The sequence below is a fragment of the Camellia sinensis genome, chromosome 4 (genome assembly GCF_055761805.1).
Source record: "Camellia sinensis isolate YWXY chromosome 4, ASM5576180v1, whole genome shotgun sequence".
Lineage (NCBI taxonomy): Eukaryota > Viridiplantae > Streptophyta > Magnoliopsida > Ericales > Theaceae > Camellia > Camellia sinensis.
The window spans coordinates 104,399,366-104,409,309 of record NC_138964.1 but is presented as its reverse complement, the minus strand read 5'-3'; positions in this window follow the sequence as shown (position 1 = coordinate 104,409,309).

The following is a 9,944-nucleotide window of genomic DNA, read 5'->3' as shown; positions in this document are numbered from 1 at the left end:
ATTGGTGAATACGCATCATATTTTGTTTTTCATTATATCCATGCCTTGCATCCGTGTTTCATGCATCTTGATTTGGCTAAGTTTGCATTTGTGGATTTAATTAATTCCTATGTGATTATATGCGCTACCTCATGCTTTTTAGATGATTCACATGTCATATCTTAGAAGCCGAATCTTTAGTTGCATCTCATGAGCGGATTGCATTAGGATTTTTTTTGTATATAAGATCATGCATGTTTTACTAACTTTGTTTTGTAGTTGTTCACGGGACGTCGGTAAATATGTAAGTTTATATGCTTTAGCATCCCGCTTGTATGTGTTTTTCTTATTATGTTTAACTATCCTACCATGTGGCTACTTGCTTTCTTGATATAACTGTATGAATGCCAGTGGATGGAGGTTGTGTCGCTTAATTTGGAATGATATTGATTTTTCATTTTTGTAAACTCAATTTATTTGGGTTGTACATCTTCAAAACTCTTTCAAAATACATGAAATCAAATTGTTCCAAAATGAATGGTATTGCTTAGACTCGTATGCTTTACATAGTAAATTTTAGGATTTCTTAAATAATCAGAACATGAACATATAAAGAAAATAAAATTCATATCATGGTTTAGTAAAGGCTGATCTTTTATTCGAGTGAGCGGGGGTACTCATTTAATGACCTTCCCCTTTTATACCTAAGGTTCCGAGCCAAGCATCCTTGGTTACGACGAACAATGGCCTTGGCACGAGTCACGGGTTTCCTAATATTTCCAAAATAAATATTAGGTGGCGACTCTGAGATCTGATGACGCAGTCCATTTTTGACAAAATTGCAATAAAATAGATTTTCAATATAAGTTGCCAAATTTGAACTCTCATTTGTGTTTCACATTGCACTCGTGAGACTATATCAGAGAAATTGAGGGTCTGAACTGTTTAACGCACACGGGTACCCCCTAGGCATGTTATAGTAGGTTGTGCAACTATAGTAAGCAAAGCTGCCAACTCAACAGACTCACCAAGATGTAAGTTACACTACTAATGGATTTCCTACTCAATGTATCGGCCACTACATTGGCCTTCCCCAGATGATAATGCAAATCAAAGTCGTAATTCTCCATAAACTTCATCCACTTCTCTACCTCAAATTCAAATCTTTTTCGTAAAAACAAATACTCCAAACTCTTATGATCGGAAAAGACCTTAAATCTCTCGCCATAAAGATAATCTCTCCAGATTTTCAAGGCAGAAATCATTGCTGAGTAGGATAGTTTCTCTCGTGTGTTTTCAGCTGTCGTGAGCCATAAGTTACTACCTTCCCCTCTTGTATCATAATACACCGAATAACCCAAACCCCTTTCCAGAATAATCAACACTGGAGCAGTGGTAAGTCGAACCTTAAGTTCTTGAAACTATTTCTTACAAGTCTCACTCCATACAAACTTGCCAATCTAGAGAAATCTTTGACAAAATGATGGTAATACCCAGTTAACCCCAAGAAACTCCGGATCTCAAAGGCATTCTTAAGTTGTTTCCAATCTTGCACTGCCTCTATCTTAGAGGAATCTGCAGTCACCCTTTCCCTGGATACCACATGGCCTAAGAATTTCACCTCCTTCAACCAGAACTCACACTTCCCAAACTTAGCATACAATTTGGGGGCTCGAAGTAATTCAAGGACAATCTGCAAGTGTTCCTCGTGTTCCTCCTCAGAGTGTGAGTAAATCAAAATGTCATCAACAAAGACAACTACAAAATGGTCTAGAAACTCACGAAAGATCCGATTCATCAAATCCATAATAAGGTCGGTGCATTGGTTAACCCAAAAGGCATCACTAGGAACTCATAATGGTCATGCCGCATATGGAATGCCATCTTCTAGATATCCTCCTCCTTTACTCTCAACTGGTGATAATGCAATCTCAAGTCTATCTTAGAAAAGCAACAAAACCCCTTTCAACTGGTCAAATAAGTCATCTATAGGAGGCAATGGGTATTTGTTCTTAACAATTACTCAGTTCAACTTTCCGTAATCAATATAAAGTTGCAATCTGCTATCCTTCTTCTTGGCAAAGAGAGTCGGTGCTCCTCAAGATGAAGTACTAGGGTGGGTAAAACCCTTATCTAGCAATTCTTGGAGTCGAATCTTCAACTCACTCAAGTCGGCGGGTGCAAATCTATACGGTATCATGGAAATCGGTGTCGTGCCAGGCACTAAATCAATAGAGAACTCAATCTCACGATGAGGTGGCAAACTAGTGAGATCCTCGAGAAAGACGTTTGGGCATTCACAAACTATCCTCGGCAACTCTACTTGGACCACATCACTCTCAAGACCCAAGAATGTAGCAAGAAGAAGACCAAGCTCACCCCAACCACACAGATCACACACTAGCAGCAAGGCTCTATCAACATGGTTCCCCAGGAAATAAAAACAACCACCACTCGAGGTGCACACCATGACTCCTTGACGGTAACAGTCTATAATGGCCCGATAGGATGATAACCAATCCATGCAAAAAAAAAAAAAAAACATCAAAATTCGACATGTTAATCAACACAAAATCAAAAGAAAGTTGGCAACTGGCAACCTCTATTTCACATTCTTGACACCCCTAGTCCAACACAACCTCATCACCAATAGGTGACTCTACCCTGAGTGGAGATGCTAACTGAGTCACTTCTAACACCAATGTTGATGCGAATGCAGACGAAATGAAAGAATGCGATGCACCAATTTGGCAATAGAATTACACAACAAGAAGTTATCTCTCACTACCGAAGGTGCTGGCAACAAATCTAGCATAGTAACAACATACACACGCCTCATAGGTCTCTACTCCACCTGTTCACCCTTCGGAGCATAAGTCTAATACACGGATTGAGCCGAAGAGGCTCTTTGATTAGCCCTTGAGGCCTGAGCTGATTATGTAGGCTGATGGCTCTGTGTCTGCCTCGAACCAGACGCACCAGATGTGCTATCGGTTTGAGGGCAAAACCTCCTCAAGTGCCCTGACTACCCACACTGATAATACGTAGGCAGACTGTTGCTCTCCATCCCCTTGCGGGCAAGCTACAGACTTGTGGCCCAGCTGGCCACACTTAAAGCAAGTGATCCCTTTCTGACCACCTCTCTCAGAACCCGAACTCGGTACTAGGAAAGTGGACCTAGACAGGTCCTTGGGACTGTTGTGGGGTGGAACCCCTCTACCTCTTGCTGTCTCGAGTCTTCTCCTGAACCTCCTAATTGCTCTGTTTGGAGCCCCTCATCCTCTCATTCTCAGTCTGAATCATAGTCTCTAAGTGAGCCGCCACCTTCACAAGACGATCGTAATCCCTAATCATGGACACGGCCACCTTGAAAAGGAGTCCAGTCCTTAACCTGTTCTCAAACTCCAAACAACAGCGTTCCTCCATTCCTACAAGCTTAGGTGCAAACCTCGATAAACTGGTAAATGAAGCCTCAAACTCAGCCACCTGTGTGTTAAGCTGCTTGAGCTTCAGAAACTGCTCTCTCAACTTCTCCCTAGCAATGGGAGGTAAAAACTTGTCCTGGAAAGCATTGACAAAGGCCTCCCAAGTCACCCAATTGACTCGTATCTCCCTTTCAGTTGGAAGGATGCCAAGGTCATTCTCAGCCCATCATCCTCGATGCCAAGCATCTCAAATGTCTTCACCATCTACTTTAGCCACTCATCTACCTTCAGTGGCTCCTTCGGATCTCCCAAAAACTCATTCGGATTAGACCAAAAGAACTCCCTCTTCAAAAAAGATGACCCTGTCTCAATTGCATGGGCCTGGACTTGATTTTCAACTCTAAGAATGTCCATGGATTCCTGCAAAGCTCCAGCCATTTCACGGGGCCAAGGCGCCCATGGCATGTTGACCAACTGGTTCGGCCACATTGGCCTGACCAACCCCTTCCTCCTGTGCCGAAATATCATCTAGTAACAGCACCTCCTGTTGTCTAAGCCTGCCATGCCTACCAACACCATGTCCACGTCCTGACATCCTAATGAAGGTAACACAAGAAATTAGCGCATTTACAAATGTGCTGAAGCTAACTCACTCGCGTCCTAATACGGTGGACAACAAGTAATTCACTCCACATAAGCATGTAGTCACATAACACATACTAATTTTCTTTCTAGATAATGATCATACTGCGACGTTGCCAGAGTTCCGGTTAGAAATAGCAATGATCAAGTACTTTTCTAACAGGACGTCTAGAAACTCGTAAACCCAATCAAGATCTTAGAAATTAAATTTCATACCTATCTAGTCACATAAGCAAGTTATCACATAGCATATCAGGTTTATTCCTAATATCATCTAGCAAGAAACTCATTGTGGTAATAACCACTTCCTACAATCCCAAAGTATTCAAACCCGGTAGCTCTGATACCAAGTTGTAATGTCCCCAAAATATAACAATAAAATCATATCACAATATTTATTAAATAACAACACAGTTCTGAATATAATATCCTTCCATTCATATGATTCTAGTTGTACAAAAGGTAACACATGGAGTTACACATTCATAAGTCCTAACTGTGAATCTATAGCATGTGCAACAAGTTAATGATATGAAATAAAAGTTAAACAGATAAATAAATGCTTTGATGGCTACAACTTTCCAAGACGATACTTTGTTACAACAAAAGTGATTTTAAACTCAATACAAATAAAACCCTAGGCTTGTACAAGATAATTACAACAAAAACAAAATGAGAAGCTCGTGGCTCTAAATCCTCCCAAACCACGGCCTTAGCAGAGGCATGTCATCAGCACCTGAAAATGATTTTCCATATAGGGTGAGCCAAAGCCCAGTAAAGATACTCTAACATAGTGTATGAATCTTAACAGAGTTATAAGGTGAATGCATATGCAATGCTCAAGCCAAAACATTTTATATCTCTTTCCAAAAACTATGTAATTCCAGGTTTATATCACAATTCATGAAATCATTTCCTTTACAATAGAAAACAAGGCAGTAGATACAAAATTGGAAATCTCTAAGACATGTCTACAAGTAGGCTACAAGCACTACCAATTGCCATTTTTACCTATATTAACCGGAAGGCTCGGCACCTATCCACGCGAGTTTCTGGACTTCCACCAAGGATACACAGACCAACTTAATACCACAACTACACTCCCTACCCAGATTCACCAAGATATTCACCAATTTTTCTCAAAACAGTATACATTTTCAATGTGTTAAATATGTAACAATGCTTAATGTAAATGGATGAAAAATTAGTTTCAATTCGCCTAATTCTCATGCAATTTCTATAACAATCATAATTATCGTCCACCGATAGCCCAAAATAGATATCTCTAAACAGATAAATAATTTCCAATAAAGATATACTTTCCAAATCTCAAGATGGGAGCAATAATACATATCCAACTCCACCACCACCATCATCATCATTCTAAGTTCATAAAACCCAATATCATTTCCATTTTCTATTTACAAAATCAAATATTCACGTTTTAAGGCAAAATCCCTTTTTCCTTATAAACTAATTCCAAGGATAAAAATCCATCATTTTATCATAACTCAATCACATTTACAAACCCACAATCATTTTCAAGAATCCATTTGAAAACCCTCTTTTGATTTGAAAACCAAAACCCTAGATTTTTACCAAAATCTCTAAATCCCATGAATTCTTTGAAAAGACAAATAATTAAGTTAAAAATCATACTAAAATGTGGAGAAATCCCTACCTCAAAGTTTGAAGACAAGGGAGAGAAAGAAGAAACTTTGACGAAGCCAAAAATCAACTTTGCCCCGATTAAAATGAAGCTCTAGGTGACCTCTACCTTTTTATCAAAGGGACTAGGGTGTAGAGATTAATAGATTGAATGTATTTGGAGGTTGAAGATCAGTTTTAGCGAGAGAGAGTATATATTTTGAGTTTTGAAATGTTTAGAGAGAGAGAGAGATATATGAAAGAGTGACTCAAAAAGTGATTTTTATAGACTGATATATGCGCAGATCACTCGAGCGACCAAAACACCGCTTGAGCGACCAGACACAAAAAGAAAGGCCGCTTGAACGAACAAAGTATCACTCGAGCAAAGAACACCACCCTTCCAGTACTTTTGTAGGCCTGCAAAAGTATTGAAAGTTCTAAAAGACTGCTCGAGCACAAGAAGCACCGCTCGAGAGAAGAATGCCATACTCCCAATAGTTTTGCAAACCTACGAAGGTACTAGAAGTTCTCAAAGTTTGCTCGAGTGCAAGAAAGTTTGCTCGAGCGAACAAGTCAAAATCTAGACAGCAACAGTTTTGAAAAACTAACTCCCAACTTATTTCAAGCACCACCAAGACACTCCAATAACTAATCTCAACAAGGAACAAAATGGAAAAAGACATGAACAACCATCAAGGCAAGAAATCCTGGATCGAAAACAATGAACGGGTCGGGTTTAAACTAGAATCGCTATAGCAACACCCACATGCACAATTATAACCACAACAATACTTCCTAAATGCCACAACACCACAAACTACTCAACCATGACCACCTCTTTCTCAATAGTAATGTGATAAAATAAAATGAAATTCGAGCTATAACTACGCATGGAAACTCATCAAAATCACTTACGACACTAACACGTAACAAGGTACAATTAACACTTCAAGCAAGGAAATTCAAACGCACACCACACTCGATTATTTTGAACCCCAAAACACCTCAATGCATATAACCACCCTGAATGCTCTATTCACCCAAAATCTTCATCTTTCCCTTCACATGACAACATAGACATTCCCAAAGCAAAATCTCTCAAAAGGCGAAATTCTAGCCTATAATAACCCAACTACGCCGAGGAACACAACCACACACAAAAGAGAATAAGACCTTACCTAGCACCCGTCATGAATTCTAAGTTACAACTTTTACTATATAAATAAAACTTGCCACAACAGGCACACCAAAATTCTGAAATTGAAAACAACAAGGCCCATCATAAACTTTTGTTCTTATTTGTTTTGTTTGCCATAAAAACAACACTACTGTTATGCCAAGACCCAAACCACAACATCAATAAGACAACTTCTGAAACCAACCTTGGGCTACTCGCCCACACAAAATTCAAAATCTTCTTTTTACCTAGGTGCATTAAATAAACCCACTGCCAATTTAAAACAACCAAATTTCCAACAAGCAAAGTTTTAGTTCCCAATTTCCTTTCCAAAAGACTTCAATTAATAACGCTCCTAATCGTCATTCGACCAATGACACAATCACTTCAAAAATAAAATTGTAATCCTGTTACGACATAGAAATAGAATACGTTAAACATGACAATAAGAAGTTAAACAACAATAGAAAATCACCAGAAAATTACATTCCATTACCACAACTATGACATCCACTGACCACCCGTAACTACACCCTTTCTAGCAAAACAAGCTGCTACAATCATCCTTATCTAGGGAATAACAACACTGATCAAAACGCATACCCGGATAACACTCCGAACAAATGATCTTAAGATATACACAAGATTAAAAACACGTAAGGATTACCTCGCCCCACTTCACAAGAATACCAAGAAGGACTACGCTCACTACGCCCCTTGCCGAATTTCTACCCAATGTATCGGTCACTACCTTGACTTTCCTCGTTAATAACACACTTGAACCCCTTACCATCACTACCTCGACTCACCGCCTTCCCTCAAATTCAATGCCTCTCAGAATTTCACCACATGAGCCCAAAATTCACACTTCCCGAACTCAACTAATCATAAAGGGGTCTAAACAGTTCAAATACTAACAAACTGTCCACACGCACTTATAAAGAAATGATGACTCAACCAAGCCAAAGAAAGCAATTTTGCACTCAATCTCGAACTTACTAGGGCTCCTATCAACCCAGGACAAAAGGTCACCCTAACACATATTCAGCTCTATAATTACTTCCAAAACTTCCCATTAAATCTTTTAACACCTCACTGCCACCCAACTCAAAATATACCTACGAAATGAGCCGTCCTAGTACAACTACCATATTTCCCAATTCTAATCAAACAAGATATTAACATCTTGGGTTCACAACCCTCACCGCACAAATAAAAAATACTCATATTCCGAGGACAATAGTTGCAAAATGAACCCTACCTTCATTACAGGAAACACAAAACAAACCATATCAACACAATTCCGTATACTGCCAATCCAAAACAAAAGTGAATCCAAAATTAAAAGCAACAACCATAAAATAAAACTAACTGCCCTCAGTAGACTAGGAATAATTTTCTACAAAAGAAACTCCAGTCACTCCACGCCAACCACTATTAACTACCCTAAACACCAACATTATTAACTCCCAATGACCTGATAAGAAATTCTTAAAGGTGTACTAAGGACACCGATTCATCTAACCCACTTTTTGGTATGATAACAACAACACCTTACCCTACACCAACCCTGTAACAATGCCGACCCATGATTAATTGTTAAGCCATGATTAAATATGCCCAATAAGTAATTAAGATGAAATCCTGAGTTAATTACATGTGCATTGCATTATGTGTGTTTATATCTGTCTGCTATAGGAATATTTGTTTGTGTTTCTGTTTGGTTCTGCGAATTGAAGGCCTTATCGACATCCGATCACAAAATTGACTTGAATTATGTGTAAGTTAAAATTTTTAGAATTTTATGGTAGGTTTAATTAAAATGCGATTCGGAATGAATTCAATTAGAATAATTAATGTCACTTAATTAGTCATTGATTACACTTCCTAATCAAACTTATATAAGGCCACCCCTAGCACTTCCTATACACTTTACACTCTCATTTTCTCATCTTTTCGTGAGAGAGAAAGAGAGTGAGAGAAGGAAGACTTGAATTCAACAAGAGGATTGTGGGAAATTAGAAGAACTTGTTTTGGCTTGGAAACTTAAACAATTAGCTATCTAGCATTCAATTGAGAAGCTAAGGTAAGGACTCAACCCTTTAATTATGTAATTGAAATAGCTAATAGTAGAATTCATGGGAATTGGGAGATGAATTACAAGAATTGAACTAGAATTAAGGGAATTAAGTTAAATCATGCATGCATGTACATTTCATGCATTTTGAAGTGGTTTCCAAGAATTTTCCTCATGCATGATATTATTTCACCTTAGTTTTGAAAATTCATGAAGTTTCATTCCATTTAACCTTGTTAGATCATGATTTGAAAGGTTGAAAGTCATGCAGTTCATGCATGTCATGTTCACATCATATTCTTAAGTTTCAAGTTGAATTTTAAGTAATTGGCAAGCTTTTGGGCCTTGATTAGGCGAAATGGTTTTGAATTCATGATGTTGGACAAGTTCAGACATGTTTTCTCAAGTTTTGAGGCCCAAAGGATGTATTTTAAAGTTGACTTCGAGTTTTGAACTTGGGAGTGCAATCTGGAAATTTCAGAATTCTACTCTTCGCTCGAGCGATAGAATCTGTGCTCGAGTGACCACTCTTTCTTTGGCACTCCCCTTCGAGGGACCAAAAGTTGGCTCGAGCGTAAAATGCATGCTTCCAGAAGTTTTCATGTTTTGCAGACAGCACGAGCGACAATAGTTGCGCTGGAGCGAGGACCTTAGTCTCACACTCGAGCGACCGTCGATCTACCGTCGAGCAGAAAATTCACACAACTAGTACTTTTGCTGAGTTTACAGATATATTATCCATGTTTCAGATATATTATCCGGTACTGGAGGTTCCATTATGGAACTTGATAGACTTGACCATAGGAATATGTTAATGCTCATGGATGTACAACGCATGATTGGAATGGGATTATGACTATGATTCTGTTTCTGATACGAATATGATTATGTATCTGATATGATAAAAGGTGTGGAATCTGTTTTGGGCATAATTCATTAAAACCTTTACTCTGTTATTATTCATTGGGCTCGAGCTCACTCTATTATTTATGTA